Source organism: Schistocerca piceifrons, chromosome 4 (assembly GCF_021461385.2).
Source record: "Schistocerca piceifrons isolate TAMUIC-IGC-003096 chromosome 4, iqSchPice1.1, whole genome shotgun sequence".
NCBI classification, from domain to species: Eukaryota; Metazoa; Arthropoda; class Insecta; order Orthoptera; family Acrididae; genus Schistocerca; species Schistocerca piceifrons.
Window position 1 is genome coordinate 20,778,702 of NC_060141.1, and position 21,729 is coordinate 20,800,430.

The 21,729-nt window shown below is 44.6% G+C and overlaps 1 protein-coding gene across 1 annotated transcript in view; it reads right to left on the bottom strand.

Annotated features, from left to right (window-relative positions):
* Nucleotides 1–21,729, bottom strand: part of LOC124795256 (cholesterol 7-desaturase nvd) — a 121,298-nt gene that overhangs the window by 42,508 nt on the left and 57,061 nt on the right. The window lies entirely within an intron of this gene.

The window sequence follows — 21,729 nt, forward strand, 5'->3', positions numbered from 1 at the left end:
ATCCGCAGCTACTTTTATGTGGTCGTCCTACTTTAAATCGCTCACGTCCTGAATGTGGCTTCTCCGAGTGATTGTTCATTTAGACTCAGTCCCCATGTTTCTTGTAACGTAATCCGTTATGAAGTTTGATAAGATTTTCGTGCTCGTGCTCAGAGTTTCTATCCGGAGCGACGCTGTCAGATAGATTATCCTAGTAAGGAATGTGGTATCTGCCCGCATCTCGTGGTCGTGCGGTAGCGTTCTCGCTTCCCACGCCCGGGTTCCCGGGTTCGATTCCCGGCGGGGTCAGGGATTTTCTCTGCCTCGTGATGGCTGGGTGTTGTGTGCTGTCCTTAGGTTAGTTAGGTTTAAGTAGTTCTAAGTTCTAGGGGACTGATGACCATCGATGTTAAGTCCCATAGTGCTCAGAGCCATTTGAACCATTTTTTTTTGAATGTGGTATCTGACGATTATGAGTCAAGTTAAGAAGCTATGAAAAGTTTTCGCTAGGACATTTGTTATCCCTCTGCGGCATTTCTTTGTAACAGACGGCAAACTGAGAACAAAAGCAATGTATTAAATTGCTAGTTGATAGCGAGGTGTTCAGAATAAAATCGCTTGCTCAGTCAACTTAGGAATGGTTCGCCTGGACGAGTAGAAAGTCGCTCTCCCGCTGCAGTATCCTAAGCCTTCCATCGACGCCGGAACAAGATTTTACTGCACAGGCCTTCCCGCTACTCCCCATTCCACGATACACAACACGACCTCTCGCTCATTGTTGCTTCGAACATACCGTACTTTAAAATAAGGCTCTACTACAGAAAAACATTGATTTAACAATGTCACAGCAGATCAAAGACAATTGTTAACGAGTTTTCTCAATAGATACTCAGAAAAAAAAGGAGAAGGTTTCTTAAAAGGCTACATCACGGACATCGTTACTGAGCGTCTGCTCTGCCTCAGGACACGACCTGCGAGTACGTAACTGATGGAGTTGAATATGTTGAAAGTGGGTGCAAATCCTTGCAACGTTAACTTAAAATTTTTGTTTTCCGATTAGCTGCGGAACAAATCATTTCACGGATTTTCGGGAGCGGAATTGCCAATGTGTTACTTTATTAATATTCTAAACCGTAAGTTATATTCATACCGCTGCACGAAATTCGTCTGCTAAAACGTGAAACGGATCTCAATGCGGGAACTCTAATCGAGCAATCTGCACTGCACGGTTCTCTTAGTTGTTAGAAGGTCCCAAGTTTGACAGGTCCGTGATAGGAAATGGAGAACAACTTTGGAAATGTAACGCCTTGTCGAAACACAAAGTTGTTCGCAAAAAAGTTTCGCGAGGTTTACTCTTGGTGTAGCGGGGGTAAACGTGATGCCTACTTTTAAGTACTGATACGGTAATCACAAGTTCCCCCATTTGAAAATTTAATATATTTTGTAGGAGATGCATTCGTTTCCTGTCTTCAGTAAATATGTGAAGCGTCGCGTGAGATGTAAAATTAAATGTAGAAGGACAGAGGCATTTAGGGCAGGAGTCTTACGTTAGCAGCGGCTTGCAGACGAACCAGCCTCAAGGTCGATGGCGGTGAAGGCTGCAAGAAGGCGTGCGCACAGACGCTGGATTTAGAGGCAGCGACCGGACGCAATTTGGGTCGCCAATGAAGCTTATTCAGCGCTCGTTTCGGCGCCCGTACACCGCTGCAGCGGTACGCCGTAGTAGCGCAAGACCCGTAGTGTGCGCGTAACGACGGGCCTGCTGCATTCTCTTACGGGGGCGTCAACCGCCGCGGAGGGCGCCCGCGCGGCCGGCCCTTTAAATCCCGCGGCCGGCGAGCCGCTGCCGGCGGCTGCGGCGGCGCCCGTCCAGCCGAGCGCCACGCCGCTCCCGCGTCGGCTCTTAACGTTAAAATTATACCAGCAGCTAATACGCAGCTCTGCATCTTGGCAACTTCGATGCTGAGAACCTGATGAATATTTCACATACTGGACGATAAAGGTACAGCGCAAATTCAGAAGTTTCACTGCTGTGATGTCATACAACGTCGAGAAGTACTGAAGTAAAAACGCCTCTTTCATTTATTTTGTTTGGGGCCAGGGCACCAATATCTATAATTATCAACATAACCATTTATAAGTGTCAAACTGTTACACAACGGTTTCGCTTATTTAGAGTGCTATAAAACAACCAGTAGAGCGTTATTACGGTCAATGCAACAGTGCCAGAAGAGCTCAACGTCTGCGCCAACGAGCAAAAATTTTATGTACTTAATGCTCTCTGCCAACAGTCAGTCCAAGCAAGGCCACTTCAGAGTCGCTTGTCGAGGGGCAGGTTGAATGTCCCGATTTAGATTAAGAATAATGATTATCACGACCAGTCGAATTACCCTTTAACGAGTCTTCGTTCATAAAATAATATGAGGTTCCTCATTACAAACCGATTTTTATCCACATATCAAAAGCTCTGATGTTGGCAACTGAAGAATTCCTTAATGTGACGAATATGCTTCCAACATTTAAAAATAATTATCCTCAAAATGTGAAACTTCTCACTGAAATAAACGACACAGTTCGCCTCTTACATTTACATATGCATACTCATGCACAGAGTATTTCAAACTGATAATATACGCAAATTTAAAAGTTAGTGTTAAAACACAACTGAAATCGAAGTAAAGGTTCGAGCACGTTACATAATACGAATCTGTCAGGCCGACTGCAAGTACAGCGCCCGGCCCGGCCCGGCCCGCTACAGAGCGACAGAGTCATTCCAGACACAGTTCCCCGGTCTGCGCCTAAGCAATCGACAGTCCCGGAAGGGCCACACAGACGGAGCTGGGGGGCCAGACACTGTGTAGTCCACAGGACTGGAGCTGCGTTAAAACTGAAATTTGAAGACTACATTTCACGCTCTATTACACCATTATTACTATTGTTATTTTTTTTTTTTTTTTGAGAAACTAATTTCAGTGAAAGAAATAGCTGAGGGTACGGTCTGACAGACAAAATACTACGTAACAACAACTTGAGCAGAGAAATTTTGATTCATTCAGTGTTTTAGGTTTGTCGCAGTTTTAGACGTGGCTGTTCATCAGCAAACTTATAATAGTTTCAACATAGGAATTACACAGACAACCGTTTGCAAAAGTTCTAAGCATGTCTTCTTCAGAATGAAATTTTGAACGCTGCGACAAAGCAATGGTCAGAATTAAAAGCAGATATGCTCAAGGAAAAAAATAAGAAAAAAATAAGACAAAACACGTCCAAGCCTTTGCCACATGCACCTAGCTAGGAACATGAGCAGCTTTGTTGCCATACGACGACAAACGGAAAATATTAATTACTAATCGTTCAGTCCTCCCCCCTTGAACCATGGACCTTGCCGTTGGTGGGGAGGCTTGCGTGCCTCAATGATACAGATAGCCGTACCGTAGGTGCAACCACAACGGAGGGGTATCTGTTGAGAGGCCAGACAAACGTGTGGTTCCTGAAGAGGGGCAGCAGCCTATTCAGTAGTTGCAGGGGCAACAGTCTGGATGATTGACTGATCTGGCCTTGTAACATTAACCAAAACGGCCTTGCTGTTGTGGTACTGCGAACGGCTGAAAGCAAGGGGGAAACTACAGCCGTAATTTTTCCCGAAGGCATGCAGCTTTACTGTAGGGTTAAATGATGATGGCGTCCTCTTGGGTAAAATATTCCGGAGGTAAAATAGTCCCCCATTCGGATCTCCGGGCGGGGACTACTCAAGAGGACGTCGTTATCCGGAGAGAGAAAACTGGCATTCTACTGATCGGAGCGTGGAATGTCAGATCCCTTAATCACGCAGGTGGGTTAGAAATTTTAAAAAGGGAAATGGATAGGTTAAAGTTAGTTATAGTGGGAATTACTGAAGTTCGGTCGCAGGAGGAACAAGACTTTTGGACAGGTGAATACAGAGTTATAAATACAAAATTAAATAGGGGTAATGCAGGAGTAGGTTTAATAATGAATAAAAAATAGGAGTGCGGGTAAGCTACTACAAACAGCATAGTGAACGTATTATAGTGGCCAAGATAGATACGAAGCCCATGCCTACTACATTAGTACAAGTTTACATGCCAACAAGCTCTGCAGATGACGAAGAAATTGAAGAAATGTATGATGAGATAAAAGAAATTATTCAGGTAGTGAAAGGAGACGAAAATTTAATAGTCATGGGTGACTGGAATTCGGTAGTAGGAAAAGGGAGAGAAGGAAACGTAGTAGGTGAATATGGATTGGGGGTAAGAAATGAAAGACGAAGCAGTCTGTTAGAATTTTGCACAGAGCATAACTTAATCATAGCTAACACTTGGTTCAAAAATCATAAAAGAAGGTTGTATACAGGAAAGAATCCTGGAGATACTAAAAGATATCAGATAGATTATATAATGGGTAAGACAGAGATTTAGGAACCAGGTTTTAAATTGTAGGACATTTCCAGGGGCAGATGTGGACTCTGACCACAATCTATTGGATATGAACTGTACATTAAAACTAAAGAAATTGCAAAAAGGTGGGAATTTAAGGAGATGGCAGGAGGATAAACTGACAGAACCAAAGGTTGTAGAGAGTTCAGGGAGAGCATTAGGGAACGATTGACAAGAAGTGGGAAAGAAATATAGTAGAAGAAGAATGGGTAGCTCTGAGGGATGAAGTAGTGAAGCAGCAGAGGATCAAGTAGGTAAAAAGACGAGAGCTAGTAGAAATCATTGGGTAACAGAAGAAATATTGAATTTAATTGATGAAAGGAGAAAAAATAAAAGCGGGTGTTGATAGATGTGAAAATTACCGAACTATCAGTTTAATAAGTCACTGCTGCAAAATACTGATGCGAATTTTGTACAGACGAACGGAAAAAGTAGTAGAAGCCGACCTCGGGGAGGATCAGTTTGGATTCCGTAAAAATATTGGAACACGTGAGGTAATACTGACCCTACGACTTATCTTAGAAACTAGATTAAGGAAAGGCAAACCTACGTTTCTAGCATTTGTAGACTTAGAGAAAGCTTCTGACAATGTTGACTGGAATACTCTCTTTCCAATTCTAAAGGTGGCAGGGGTAAAATACAGGGAGCGAAAGGCAATTTACAATGTGTACAGTAACCAGATGGCAGTTGTAAGAGTAGAGGGGCATGAAAGGGAAGCAGTGGTTGGGAAGGGAGTGAGACAGGGTTGTAGCCTCCCCCCATTGTTATTAAATCTGTATATTGAGCAAACGGTAAAGGAAACAAAAGAAAAATTTGGAGTAGGTATTAAAATCCATGGAGAAGAAATAAAAACTTTGAGGTTCGCCGATGACATTGTAATTCTGTCAGAGACAGCAAAGGACTTGGAAGAGCAGTTGAATACAATGGACAGTGTTTTGAAAGGAGGATATAAGATGAACATCAACAAAAGCAAAACGAGGATAATGGAATGTAGACGAATTAAGTCGGGTGATGCTGAGGGAATTAGATTAGGAAATGAGACACTTAAAGTAGTAAAGGAGTTTTGCTATTTGGGGAGCAAAATAACTGATGATGGTCGAAGTGGAGAGGATATAAAATTTAGACTGGCAATGGCAAGGAAAGCGTTTCCGAAGAAGAGAAATTTGTTAACATCGAGTATAGATTTAAGTGTTAGGAAGTCGTTTCTGAAAGTATTTGTATGCAGTGTAGCCATGTATGGAAGTGAAACATGGACAATAAATAGTTTGGACAAGAAGAGAATAGAAGCTTTCGAAATGTGGTGCTACAGAAGAATGCTGAAGATTAGATGGGTAGATCACGTAACTAATGTGGAGGTATTGAATAGGATTGGGGAGAAGTTTGTGGCACAACTTGACTAGAAGAAGGGATCGGTTGGTAGGACATGTCCTGAGGCATCGAGGGATCACAAATTTAGCATTGGAGGGCAGCGTGGAGGGTAAAAATCGTAGAGGCAGACCAAGAGATGAACACACTAAGCAGATTCAGAAGGATGTAGGTTGCAGTAGGTACTGGGAGATGGAGCTTGCACAGGATAGATTAGCATGGACAGCTGCATCAAACCAGTCTCTGGACTGAAGTCCACAACAATCGTTCAGTGGCAGAGAAATGGAAACAATCCGTGCTATCATTCTCATTTTACGTAGTGCAAAAATCTAAGTAGATGTGGTTAAGTGGTATAAGTACTTCCGTCTTCCAGCTGCTTTCGGGGCTGTGTGTACGCACGTTCTACCTTCAGCAGGGATTATCCTCTTTGAACTGTTTCTGCCACCATAATGACGCCAAACACAGTATGGTCGGATGCAGACACACACACACACACACACACACACACACACACACACACACACACACACACACACACAGAGAGAGAGAGAGAGAGAGAGAGAGAGAGAGAGAGAGAGAGAGAGAGAGAGAGAGTTTTGTCAGACGCCAACATCTTTCATATACGATTAATTTGCGTAACATTATTCGTAAATGTTGGGTTTGGCAACAACATGGACCAGAGGGTTAAGCAGATATTGGTGTTATCGTCGTCCTTACTAGCCGAACCTTCTTGGAACCTAAGGTACCGTGCTGTTAGACCACTGCGTTTCTGCCATAATGTAGGCTATAGGGAACAAGCCTAATTCTCACAGCAAGTCCAACGGCAGGAAAATATTGCTGAACACCGGTACCAAAGGTTTAGCGTTAAAAGTAGGAGCGGAGCGTCTTGCCGGAGATATTAACACGCTTGGCAATCTGTTTTAAAAGTTGTTTCCCTAAAATTCTGACAGAATCCGAAGACAGTGCCTTCCATTGACCAGGAATCGATTCTGTGACTCCTGTCCGTCAACTAAGGCTGGCGCTTCGTCTACACTGGCCGTGCGTTAGCGAATCCTGCACTCTCAGAAACTGGTTGCACCGTGAGGCAGGCGCCTCGCAGGACAACTGCCGGAACAGGGACGCTGCCGGGTCCTGCGTACAAACGGCCGCAGCCTGCGAGGCCCTACACTACTTTACTGTTACTAAAGTAGGCTGCTGCTGTTCTATCACACGAATATTTAACAGATATTTGTAAAAACATAGTGGAATTTGTTGCTATGAAAGGCAACTGAAAGCAACAAACTATTGGAGTGTTGAGGGGAAACACGGGCTCTGCTCTACTTACACCATTGTATCCGTGGTACGGTGAACCAAAAAATGGATCGTACTTGGGAAGATAATCTGATGAGCGAGACAGACCAGAGTCGAAATCCGAAGCGTGAATTTTTAATGCCGACTTATGCAAAGCCGCGTGAAAGTGTGTGCCACATTAGCTAGAACGACAGATCTGGACACAGCTTTGTGAAGCGACACGTCTGTGGAGGCCCCGCCAGCTGACCTGTCTGTTTACGCCTGTTTCGAGGTACGAGCACCTTAAGGAGTACACCGCAAGCAGTTGGCACGCGCGTGCAGCCCTGCAGTAACGAACTGGAGACCAGCGTACCTGACCGCCTCGGGCCGCGCCTGCGCTGTGGGGTCGCCGCCGCCTGTTATATAGCGGCCGCCCGGGCTGCAGGCCCATTACCAACTCTAATCCGCGCCGACTGACCGCCGCGCCGCGCCGGGTCACTCAGCCAGCTTACGGCGCCGCCACACGGCTCCAAGTCGAGGCCGCTCCGCGAACTGTTTTGAAACCACATTGTAATTCTGTCAGAGACAGCCAAGGACCCGGAAGAGCAATTGAGTCGAATGGACGGTGTCTCGAAAGGAGGATACAAGATGAACGTCAACAAAAGCAAAACGAGGATAATGGAATGCAGTGGCATTAAATCAGGTGATGGTGAGGGGTATTAGATTAGGAATGTTGTGTCATTCTCATTTTTACATCAAGCACATCTTCCTTTCTTGCCTCCGTAAAACAAACAAGTCCGGCTATATCACCACGAAAGTCTACATATCGTCAAAAAGTTGCTACGCTTTCTGCTGAGACACCTCTGTTTACTATCTGTTATATTTTTAAGAGCTACGAAAATCTTGTAACACTTCAAACGAAATACGTGGGGCGCTTGCAATCGATAATAGGAACTCATGGATCAAGTATGTACTCCATGCACTCCTCGTTTTTCTTTCTAAATCTGAAAGAGATTTTCACAACTATCAGAGATCCACTATCACTAATTTTCAGGGCTACCTGTATGGGACTGGGTATCTATATGGAGCTAGCAGAAACGTTTTTATGTTTTTTAGTCAGATTTAAAAACGTAGTATATTAAAAATTCATTTTTTAAATGATTATTTTCTGCTTTTTGGTCTTGCGTGCGTGAAATTTTTCAGTAGATATGAAATACTCTACTGGCCATTAAAATTGCTACACCACGAAGATGACGTGCTACACACGCGAAATTTAACCGACAGGAAGAAGGTGCTGTGATATGCAAATGATTAGCTTTTCAGAACATTCACACAACGTTGGCGCCGGTGGTGACACCTACAACATGCTGACACGAGGAAAGTTTCCAACCGATTTCTCATACACAAACAGCAGTCGACCGGCGTTGCCTGGTCAAACGTCGTTCTGATGCCTCGTGTAAGGAGGAGAAATGCGTAACATCACGTTTCCGACTTTGATAAAGGTCGGATTGTAGCCTATCGCGATTGCGATTTATCGTATCGCGACATTGCTGCTCGCGCTGGTCGAGATCCAATGACTGTTAGCAGAATATGGAATCGGTGAGCTCAGGAGGGTAATATAGAACGCCGTGCTGGATCCCAACGGCCTCATATCACTAGCAGTCGAGATGACAGACTTCTTATCCGCATGGCTGTAACGGATCGTGCAGCCACGTCTCGATCCCTGAGTCAACATATGGGGACGTTTGCAAGATAACAACCATCTGCACCAACAGCTCAACAACGTTTGCAGCAGTATGAATTATCAGCTCCGAGACCATGGCTGCGGTTACCCTTGACGCTGCATCACAGACAGGAGCGCCTGCGATGGTGTATTCGACGACGAACTTGGGTGCACGAATGGCAAAACGTCATTTTTTCGGATGAATCCAGGTTCTGTTTACAGCATCATGATGGTCGCATCCGTGTTTGGCGACATCGCGGTGAACGCACATTGGAAGCGTGTATTCGTCATCGCCATGCTGGCGTATCACCCGGCGTGATGGTATGGGTTTGGGGTGCCATTGGTTACACGTCTCGGTCACCTCTTGTTCACATTGACGGCACATTGAACAGTGCACGTTACATTTCAGATGTGTTACGACCCGTGGCTCTACCCTTCATTCGATCCCTGCGAAACCCTACATTTCAGCAGGATAATGCACGACCGCATGTTGCAGGTCCTGTACGGGCCTTTCTGGATACAGAAAATGTTCGACTGCTGCCCTGGCCAGCACATTCTCCAGATCTCTCACCAATTGAAAACGTCTGGTCAATGGTGGCAGAGCAACTGGCTCGTCACAATACGCCAGTCACTACTCTTGATGAACTGTGGTATCGTGTTGAAGCTTCATGGGCAGCTGTACCTGTACACGCCATCCAAGCTTTGTTTGACCCAATGCCCAGGCGTATCAAGGCCGTTATTACGGCCAGAGGTGGTTGTTGTGGGTACTGATTTCTCAGCATCTATGCACTCAAATTGCGTGAAAATGTAATCACATGTCAGTTCTAGTATAATATATTTGTCCAATGAATACCCGTTGATCATCTCCATTTCTTCTTCGTGTAGCAATTTTAATGGCCAGTAGCGTATTTTGACTCGATTACTAGAGAGACATGTACTGAACTTCAGGTTTATTTCAGTTTCTCTTCACCTGAATGACGAAAAGGGCGTGGAGGTAAAAATTAGAGAGATTAGAGCTGACACGCAGGCTTACCACCAATCGTTCTTCCCGCAAACAGTTCGACTGGAGCAGGAAAAGCTGGCAAATGGCGGCAGGACACGGAGTACTGCCAGAACACTCACTGAAGAGACTGGTCACACGCCTTCTGCTGTGCGGTGTGAGATGCGCTTCAGAGGTGACTGACGAAGGACGTCTAAGAAGTTCAAAGAAGGGCAGCTCGCTTTGTATTATCGCGAAATAAGCGACAAAGTGCCAACGACATGGTACGGGAGTTGGAGTGAAAAGATTTAAAACAAAGGCGTTTCTCGTTTCGTTAGGATCTTCTCATGAAATTTCAGTCACCAACTTTCTCCTCAGGGTTTAAGTGGTCGTTTTTACCGCACGCTGTTCCAGAGTGGAAAGGTAGAGAACTAGCTTGGCCGGCCGCCGTGGCGGAGCGATTCTAGGCGCTTCAGTCCGGCACCGCGCTGCTGCTGCGGTCGCAGGTTCGAATCCTGCCTGGGGCATAGATGTGTGTGATGTCCTTAGGTTAGTTAGGTTTAAGTAGTTCTAAGTTCTAGGGGACTGATGACATCAGATGTTAAGTCCCATAGTGTTTAGAGCCATTTGAATTTGAGAGAGCTAGCTTGACGGTGGATCGATCAACCCTCTGCCAGGCAGTCAAATGTGAATCGAAAAGTAATCATATAGATGTAGAAGCCACACACGACTCAAGAAACTCAGTTTATATTGCAGTCTCATCCAGCTGTGAGCTATGCTTAAATTTTCGAGTCTCTGGCTCATCGCGAAGTAAGTTTAAAATCCGTTGCAATATTTATACAGAACAGACAGAGAGTCAAGGAAGCAAGCTAACAAAAATACCCTCTTTAAAAATCTGAAGGTAGATGAGAGAAAAAGCGAAATGTTATTAACAGATTTTACATAAACTAGACTCCAGGTTTAAGATTTGAATAACAAGGGTAGCAGTGACAGAGAAGGGTGTGAGAGATAGTTACATCCCAAACGTTATTCAATGTTCAATGAAATATTAAGCAACCAGTTGCAGAAAAGAAATTTAATTTCTTTACCGGTTTCGCGCACTTAGTGACCTTCTTCAGAATGTTGTAGCTATCGCATTATTCAATGTGTACATTGAACAGGCAGCAGTGTTGTTCAGTCTGTACTTTGAGCAAGCAGTAAATAAAATAGAGAAGAAACTTATGAAAGAGATTAAAGTTCAGGGAGAAGAATAAAACCTTTCAAGTTCGCCGATGACATTCTAATTCCGTTAGACAGCAAAGGACTCTGAAGAGCAGCTGAACTGAATTGATCCTTGGAAAGTGATAGTAAGACAAACGTCGACAAGAATAAAGCAAGAGTATTTAAATGTTGCCGAATTACTTCAGACAGTGCTGAGGGAATTTGATCAGGGAATAAGATACTTTAAGTGGTTGATGGGTTTTGCTGTTTGGGCAGCAAAATGAGTGATGATCGAAAGAGAGAATATAAAATCCAGACAAGCAATAGCTAGAAAATGTACGAAAGAAATTTGGTAACACTGAATATAAATTTTAATGTTACGAAGACTTTTCTGACGATATTTATCTGTGGTGCACACTGGTATGGCAGTACATCGTGGACGATAAACAGTTCAGACAAGAGAATGTGTCTTTTAGATATGTGGGGAGACAAGGAAGTTGAGGCGCAGCTTGCATCACGCAGCTGTCAGTCTGGTAGTGGAGTGCGTGTGCGTGAGAGAGAGAGAGAGAGAGAGAGAGAGAGAGAGAGAGAGAGAGAGAGAGGGGGGGGGGGCAGTTGAGACGGGGTGGAGTTTGGGGGAGGGGGCAAAAATTGTACAGGAGGATCCAGGCTTCAATGCAGGTTGAAATGACCGTAGGTTGCAGTAGCTGTGAAGAGCCCTGCACAGGATGGGTCAGCGTGGAGAGCTACATACGAGCCTTCACACTGAACACTGAGCGAAATGAAAATTCCGTAGAAACAGTTTCAGATGAAAGCGAACGTTCAGCAAATGAAATTTTGAGCAGACAGTGTCAGCAACCTCGACTAACTACACTCGGACCTGGCGATGTTGGGAGGGTGGTGGTTCACATCCCAGCTCCGCCCCCCAGCCCCACGTTTTCTGCGGTTGCCTGAAACCCGCCGAGGAGAATGCTGGTGCGAGCCCATCCCGCTGATCACGACGTGACGCACTTGCTTCCCCAGCTGGAGCTTAAGCAGAACTCTGTCAGCGCGTTGAACCCTCATCTTCCTTCCTTCTAGATAATTAGAGAAAAAAATATCACCACGAAAAAAGTAGCTTGAAAATATTTAGTAACAAATTATTTGGAACAACAAATGGAATTATTTGAACAACCGGCAATATTTTATTTTTTGTTGGTCGCAGATGGTGTACTTCATCGCTTTCTGACGAGAAATGTTGGTGAGGACTCAAGGAGATGGGCCTGTGAACACATTGTGGACATTTCACTTTTTTTAAATTGCAAATGAAAAGAAGACTAGTAACTGATATCTTCAGACTGCCCGTTATCCCTTATGCAACATCTGCTTTGATCTGTGAATCACATGATGTGCTCGTCAAGCTGCGTGTGTTTCAGTTCCAACTAGCTACGTGAATTCTTAATGAATCATTATAGAACTTCTCTGAAAATTTCCATCCATTTCCTATAGAATGAGGTAGTTTACTGTGGGAGAGTTAATAGCGTTGTAATTAATCGAACTATAAGCTGCAAGACACAGGCCAAGAACAATTGGTAACTTTATTTGCAAGCACAGATGAAGGTTTTTTCATGACTACAGTTACTATGTCCCGTCACCTTGTTCATATTACCTCACTGTTGAAGAGTTCCTCAATGCTTTTCTATACACTTCAGAGATTACCGTTTAACACACATGTAGAAGAATATAACTGTCTCACAACGAGGAACCTTGTGGGGTAAAAGGCGAGTTGTGGCGCCCTGAAAGCTTACGTGGCCTCGCTGGGGCCTCTGGCCGCCGGCCTCGTGGTGCCGAACGTCAGCCGGGGCTGGAGGACTGTCTGGGGACTCCATGTCGACACAGTGTCGAGGACTGCGCTTTGTGCCGGTGAAGGAGGTGTGTGTGCCGGCAGTGCCACAGGTGGCGGACTTTGTGAAACCATAATGGCAGACATTTCACAGTTCACGTAGAAACTGATAATAGCCAGAAGATTCATTATACCTTAAAAAGAAACATGTACATTATCATTATTTGCACGACGATTCTGATGGTATAATCAGATGTTCAATATCTTTATTAGTTTAAAGTTTAGTATCTGACAGTAAATTATGAAGTAACACCCAGCAACGAATTTCCAAAATCTAAACGGTTCATCCGATTTTGTCAATCTACGTGTCTGTAGAAAGCTATTAATGTAAAACTAAATTGGTATGAATTACAGACATGTAACTTTAATAGTACATGAGTTATTGGAGGTCAAAGTGGCCGTTTCCTATTAGTCGTGTCGACCATAAGTACTCCACAGTTACACCAAAAAAACGGTAGAAGCATGCTTAGAAATAAATTTATTCGTCTATGGTCTTTGTTTATATCCGATATATGCTATTCGTGAAGAAATTCGTCAAATATTTGCTGCACTTTAGAAAGCACAGACACATTAGGCTACTGGCCTACTTTTAGTTTCTATTCCTTTGATGTACGTTTATTCGATTTGTTTATGCATTTCATAATGTGTGTTAGAGTGTGTTTACGGTCCAGCCGTAGGAATATTTATTTAATTTCATGTTATTTAAATGTAAATCCAGTATTTCGTATGTGTTTCAATGTGTTTGTGGGTGTTCCTTGGCTTGAACACATGTCGGGAGTGCTCTAGCCAATCACAGTGCTCGTTAATGGGGAGACTATACGGAAGTGGGGGAGGAATATCGCGTCACGCAAGACTCGAGGGTGATGGACGAGAAGCAGCGACGGGCAGTCTTGGGAGAGACTTGGACGGTGGACCAGTTTGCGAGTGGTCGCGGGAGATACAAATACACTGCTCGCCACCGTAAATGCAACACCAAGAAAGACAAGAGGTAGCACAACAAAATTTATTTTGTAGATAACATGTTGACCAAGTATCAAATGATTACGTTTACAGACGTCTGTGACATGTGGTTCCTGCAAGAATCAGTAGCCAGAGTAGCCGCCATTGTTGGAGATCACCGCTGCCACACTTCTCGGCATTGAGTCAAAGAGACGTTGGACGTGTTCCTGGGGTACAGCAGCCCAAGCAACTTCCACACGTTGCCAAAGATCATCTGGTGTGGCAGCTGGGGATGTAATCTGGGTCACTCGTTGAGCAACCATGGACTACATGTTTTCTATCGGCGAAAGATCCGGAGAGCGAGTCGGCCAGGGAAGCACTTCAATCTGGTTATTGACGAAGAACCTTTGGACAATGCGTGCCACGTGTGGTCGCGCATTATCCTGTTGAAATATGGCTGTGGCCGAGCCCTGAAGGTAAGGAAGGACAACTGGCTCCAGCACCTCGGATATGTAGCGCCGGCTATTTAAAGTACCGGCAATGCGTACTAGAGGCGTGCGAGAGTAATATCCAGTACTGCCCCATACCATAATACCCGGTGCAAGACTAGTGTGGCGGTGCATAATGCAGCTGTCCAGCATCCTCTCTCCACGGTGTCTCCACTCTCGAATCCGACCATCGTGGTGCTGCAGACAGAAGCGTGCCTCGTCAGTAAAGACAACGTCATTCCATTCTGCCGTCCACATCCGCCTGTCATCACACCATTGGCGACGGAGACGTCTGTGGTTCTGCGTCAGTGGTAGACGAAGCAATGGACATCTTGTGGACAGACCACTCTGCTGTAAACGGCGTCGAATGGTACGCGCAGACACTGGATGATGCGTTACAGACGCAATGTGCTGTGCTATGGTTCGGGATATCACTGAGCGATCCGTCACTGCCATGCGCACAATTTGCCTATCAGCACGTGCAGTGGTGCACCGAGGTGAATGCGATCGACCACGTCGGTCCGTCGTACCCTCCTGCATCCAACGGTCACATATCCGCATTACAGTTGTTTGGTTTCGTCCAACACGACTAGCGATTTCTCTGTATGATAATCCACAATTCGGTAAGCCACTATCCTTCCTCTGTCGAACTCCGATACTTGATCAAACGACGTTCGCTGTTGTCTACGAGGCATAACTGATCATCTTGTGAAACAACCACAAGGTAAACACACGTGCCGAACGTACACTCGTCGAAATCGGCAAGCCTTAAATGGCGCTATGAGGTGGCGCCACAGGCGCGCGTGATGTGCGTCTGTGCTGAAATTCTAATCAGTTGCATATCTCATCGCTGCAAACCCATGGTGTAAATTTCACTTGATTCGGATGCTTCCTTCAGGGTGTTGCATTTACGGTGGCCAGCAGTGTACATGGGAGTGCCGACTTCTGCATTTGTGAGACTTCCGTGGCTTCTGCAGTGAAGACATAGTATGCGTTTAGAAGTGAATATCTCGCGAGCTATGTTGTTCATAACTAATTACGTGCCAGCATCTCGTGGTCGTGCGGTAGCGTTATCGCTTCCCACGCCCGGGTTCCCGGGTTCGATTCCCGGCGGTGTCAGGAATTTTCTCTGCCTCGTGATGGCTGGGTGTTGTGTGATGTCCTTAGGTTTAAGTAGTTCTAAGTTCTAGGGGACTGATGACCATAGATGGTAAGTCCCATAGTGCTCAGAGCCATTTGAACCATTTTTGAACTAATTACGTGAAGTAGGAATCTATTATTTCCCTGTTATTCAACTTATATTTTATTTAATTGCTGGACTATCGACACCAATAAGTGTTTTGCAGTAATAAAGGGCATTCTTAAAGGTACTTCTGCTATTGTACTCATTATTTAAAGTAATTAAAAATGGTACCAGCAGATTTTATTTAATTGCAATCTTTCATTTATAAATGTCTACGTCACATTCAAAATTAGCAGTTGCCGAGTGATAGGAACTTTCGTCCATTCGTTTCATTTGTATATTCATATCGTATACTGTATACTCAGCGGTATTTAGCTTGTAATGCGGCAACTACGCATCCCAGCCCCTAGACAACGAAACCAGACAAAACTTTTAACATTTCAACTGTGAGTCTGTGGGTACATAGTTGAGGGCCATGACACCTCACATTTTATTTTTATTTTTGAAACCCTGCAAGCTGTATGAGAGCAAAGCTTATCGCAGTTCTGGAAGACAGATGCAGGCACAAATGTAAACCGTATAAAAAAATTAAAAAACAGGCTCTTCAGAGCGAATATTTTCGAATCAGTTTATGACATTCTTTTGTTGACTTGTATACACTGCAAAAAGTATTTGCCCATCTACTATCCTTGCTCGATATTAAGCGTAATTCGTAGCAGTTACAGAGTTAACTGTGGCGTACAGATGCGGAAAATTTGTTGAAATATACATCTCGAGTGATCAAGGAAAACTACAAGATTCCTTATCAAAGGAATTAAGTGATCAGTTGTAACACTCAGCAATACGTGTCCCTTATCGGCTAATTGCAACAGCACTTTTTCGCGGAACGTCGGACACAGTTTGTACACGAATAACGACAACTAAGTGCTTGAAGATACGGTGATGCCATCTTTAATCATCACTGAAAATGAAGGAATGCTAATCATTTAATTCTCCAATGAGTGCCACTATAATGAAGTTATGGCATCAATTACGAAAAACTCACTAAATGCTAGTTACATTTAAGTTAGTTCTTTCAGACTTACGCAGTTACCACCTAATGATTTCTTTCTGTAAGATCCTTAAAAAACTGATAAAATAAAGAAGTTTATCGGATATAGTGCGAGAAAACTGCAGTTGGATTGTATTGATGCGTCTATGGAAACGAAGTATTGGTTATCGGCCCCTACGACGTAGGAGTGTCGCTTAATAAATTTGAAAAGGAACAATGGATGTACGTCTCGGATGGAAAAGATAGAGGGGAAAGACAAAACCAACCATAACTGCGCGGGAAGGCATTCTGGGGTGTGTCGAGTTTTCAGAGATACGCCTTCTGCACGCAAGTGGCACAGTGCCGGTCATTACTAAATCCTGACGGGATGGTGACGACAGTAAAGTTGTCGGAGGAAATGACGTAACCACTGCAGATTCAAGGAGGACAAACTAATTAAAAGGCGCGAATAGTCCAACCCACCAGTCCGGAAGCTTGAAGAATTCTACAGAATTTTAACGGGTTCACAAACGTAACTTTTCAACTGGCCTGTCTGACTCGGTCATTGCCAAAGCTGGGAGATGTTAAGTGTAGTCGACGGCGCCGTTCTAAGACTGAGCTCTCTTCTGGCCTAATGGAGGATTTACTCGAGGCGGGAAACCACCAAGCATTCGCGCAGTATCCTTTGCATGCGGTGAGCATAGCGTCCGGCTAGACAAGTGAAAGTTGCCCGAGGGCCCGGGTGCTGGCAGGCGGAGCCGGCGCCATCGGAAATTCGGTGCGGGAGATGGTATCTGCCGGCCGCGTCGTCAACGACCGCGCCGCCTGGTCACTGAACCAACAGCCGCCGCCGGCTCGGCTCCGCTCGGCTCGCGCCTCATTTATTCGGCCGTCCCCGGCTCCGACACATACCCAGCGTCCTCACATACATATTCAAGACGGCAGCTCGCCACACACATAACTGTACCTCGCCACTATTCCATAAGCGACGGCAAAGGCACACATTTCGCCGGTTCGCGACTGTAACATCTGCGTACAGTCACTATAGTCCACTCTTCAGCTGCTATAAATATGTTACTATTACCGCACTGGCCCGCATATGAACCGAATTTTCTCCCTAATATTCGGCCACGAAAAATTAGGGTGCGGCTTAACTGCATGGTCCTACAAATGCCGGTAGATTTTCGCCCCATACAAATTTCAAAGTTTGGTTTTTAGAAATGCAGCAAAAATATCGTTAGTGTTCGGAAAAGTCGACTATTACAGTGCTCACCCCCCCTCCCCCCCCCTTTTTACGCAACTAGAGAGATACAGCTTTTCGTCTACATGAAAAGTAAAATTTAGTCTACGGCGCCTTGCCACGGTTCGCGCTGCTGCCCCCGTCGGAGGTTCGAGTCCTCCCTCGGGCATGGGTGTGTATGTAGTCCTTAGGGTAAGTTAGTTTAAGTTAGATTAAGTAGTCTGTAAGCCTAGGGACCGATGACGTCAGCCGTTTGGTCCCACAGGAACTTATCACCTAAGAAAAAATTTTGTCTTCACCAATGAGTCTTAACGACGAAAGAAAATTATCAAACAAACTGCGGAATTCGGCACAGTCACGATACGAATTTCAAACTGCCACCCGCTGTGTGAAGAGTATATCATATAGAGCAGCTTTCAAAACGGTCGTGGTTCGACAACAGTTGCATGTGCAACTCCCGGGGAGGGGGGCGGGGGAGGTGTGGAAGACGGCGGAGGACACAACAGACTTTGGAAGGAGAACGAATCGCATGCTGACAGTGCTGGAACAAATTCTGGTACTGAAGTTAACAGCGACGTCAGTGAAGACGCCGGTTACAAGACGTATTTCTGCGTTATTCATCTACATTAGAACATAAAAATGTGATTAAGAGTGACAGTGTAAAAAGTATTTGTAAATGCGTTACGTGCTGTAATTATTTCTCCAATGATGGACAGTATCCTCAGTTCGTTGCCGTTCTGTCAAACAGAATTCCTGCGTAGTTGCTGAACCCGACTGGAAAAATACTTTGGCTTCTGTAAATGCATAGTTTTTCACCTCAGAAATTTTCGGTCAACGTTACATCTCTGCGACGGGCCGCTCATCTTTCACGAAGAATGCTCCAGTGAACTTTTCAGACATTCACCATCTTTGTGACATTTATTCACGACAGTTTCTCTACAGATAAAAAAGTCTTATGTCTCTTTAAAACACGTAAGTAAGTTATAGGAGGCAGATGTGTTTCACTGTGCAGCATCACAGTCAGATTATGAATTTGGTCATTCGCGTCCAGCGAGTGTCTGCTGCTCCAATGTCGTGTGGCTAGGGCCTCCCGTCGGGTAGACCGTTCGCCTGGTGCAGGTCTTTCGATTTCACGCCACTTCGGCGACCTGCGCGTCGATGGGGATGAAATGATGATGATTAGGACAACACAACACCCAGTCCCTGAGCAGAGAAAATCTCCGACCCAGCCGGGAATCGAACCCGGGCCCTTTGGATTGACAGTCTGTCACGCTGACCACTCAGCTACCGGGGGCGCACTTGCTACTCCAATGAACAAAGGTGATACAGCGCCAATCATACTGGGGACTGTATTCCATGCCGTTGACCGGAACGCGGAACTCCCGAACTTTTTATAAGCGGTGACTCGTGGATAACGGTTAGCTGTAACACAGGGTAGAAGGCTGTCAGTTTGTCACGCGTACCGACAGTTAAGGAAAACGTGGTGACGTCGACATATGCACGACCCGTAGTGCATTGGCAAGAGGTCATAACGGGCGAGATGCACTCACCAGCGCTCAAATTACTGAACACAGCAGGTGCTTAACAATACTTCTGTGCCCACGTGTTACAAGTGGTCACACATTTCCGTTAGCAACTCCAATGATTTGTTTCGAGATCGCAGTCCATCATTACCTAGATAAACTGTTCACCAGTGACCAGATGGTGTTCTCTCAATACTTCACCCCGCTCTCTGCCAGCGACAGGCCAGCAGGGAGCCAAACGCTATAACAGTGTCACTCAATCCCACGAGTCATCCGCCATCTTGATTTCCGAAACATGTCAACTCTTTAAGTAAGGCGAACGCCCGAAGACATTAATTCATTTCCCTCGCTACAATCCGCCCTTCGACAGAGAGAACGGTTTGTGACTGTCCGTGTGGACCACTGTTTGCAGTCCTATTATTTTATAAAAAGTTTCCGTACATGAATCACATCCAAGAGTTGTATATGTATACTCAGCCACCAAATTTGTTCCGTTGTACACTCGATATTCTGTAATGACAGTGCCCGCATCTCGTGGTCGTGCGGTAGCGTTCTCGCTTCCCACGCCCGGGTTCCCGGGTACGATTCCCGGCGGGGTCAGGGATTTTCTCTGCTTCGTGATGGCTGGGTGTTGTGTGATGTCCTTAGGTTAGTTAGGTTTAAGTAGTTCTAAGTTCTAGGGGACTGATGACCATAGATGTTAAGTCCCATAGTGCTCAGAGCCATTTGCACCATTTGTAATGACAGTCTTCCTATGTGAGACAATAACAATTAAAGCATGTCATGTTTAAGCGTACGTTGAGGGACGTTTGGATAAGCAACCTCCTCCCTTCTCCCCCCGACTCATCGTTGACGTAACAATACGTTGCACTGGCAAAGTAATTGGTATGTGGCGAATCTTAGTTATACAGCAAGATATGGGTAGTCTCATGTGTTTTATTCTGTTGATCGTCTATATTTTACGCCCATCGTTTATCAGGAGTGTGATGGTCTGAAACTAGTCATCCTGATTTCTCGGTTAAATCACATTGCAATGGTTAGCAAAATGGATACATTTCTGCACATGAACGAATTAGATAATAGTTTGCTTTTCACAATGTGACAGCAGTTTGGAATTTGTCCTTTCTGTATTTGTATGCTAATTCTCCTATTCAAATATTCGAGGAGCGAGAAAAATCTGGTGAATTTTCTAGTCCGGGGAATCTAGTATCTCAATCTTGCTCAATTGAATATCTTCGGGATGAATTACACGGTTGGTAGCGCACAGAAAATACTGTATTTTGTTATTCATCATGTCACAGGAAAATTAGGAAAATCAGATATTAATGTAACAGTTTAGTGGGAAGTCTCTAAGTATATGCTAACAGCATGAGAAAGAGACCCTTCCCACAGTAGGTCCACGGCTGACAACTGAAACAAAGAGGAAGAGGTGTCTGCGAACTTCCGACAACATAATGCTCTTACAGCTTCTAGCAGAATATATTAATGTGTGGACAACTATTGGCACCAGTCATCTGAAATACCTCCCATTGCGTTCAACTTCCTTCAGTGATGGTGGCAAGACGTTAGAGTGTCAAATTGCATTACAAACGACTATGTGATTGTCTTAATCTAGTTGGGGCCACCCTACATTAGACACTACGTGCAGATTGATGTGTATCTTTGCCACACCTGGTGACTCAGCCTGAATGGAATCTTTATCGCAACGTGATAAGCTATCAGTTTTACGCAGTATCGATGTATAACCTTGCAACACTACTTTATCTGCCTTTGAAATATAATTTTATTGAGGGTTTATCTGCTGCTGAGTTGATAAGAACCATAGTAGTTACGTTAACCGGAGTAGATTTAAATTTTGTGTCTGCGCTACAAAGCCGACTAAAAATGCTTCATGTCAATAATTGAGCTGTTTATGGATCTTCAAGTTACAAAGACTAGAAATGCTTCCATCTAACGGAAGGTCATACGTGGTGACGCGAAAGTTACGAAAACAAAGTTATACACAGGTATTATCAACATGCAATGGTGGTCGAGAACGCATTCTGTATCGCTATTTTTTTTCCTTACTAATGTAAAAGGCCATAAGAAATAACAATCCAATCTGCCACATTAAGAAGAGTCTTCCTCTTTTCAAAAAAAAAAAGAAGAAATGAGTAAACTGTTAGAGCCAGACTACTTTACGCGGACTGTCAGACATTAAAGATGTTTCCTTGAACGATGTGATGAAACATTAGCAGTGACAAACTAGACGTGTGCGTTATTCCCTTTTCTACGCGCACTGGTACTGCGATAAAGTGATACCACAGTCAAGGAACCTAAAACTATTTCTCTCGCTTTTGAAAGTACACGGATTTTCCATAAAATCAGTTTCCCTCCTCGTTGCGAAATGTGAGAGGTATGAAGAGACGATTAGACATGGTGTCTGCACAAGCATCACTAAGAAAGCCTTATCTCTTCTCATATATTTCGCAATTT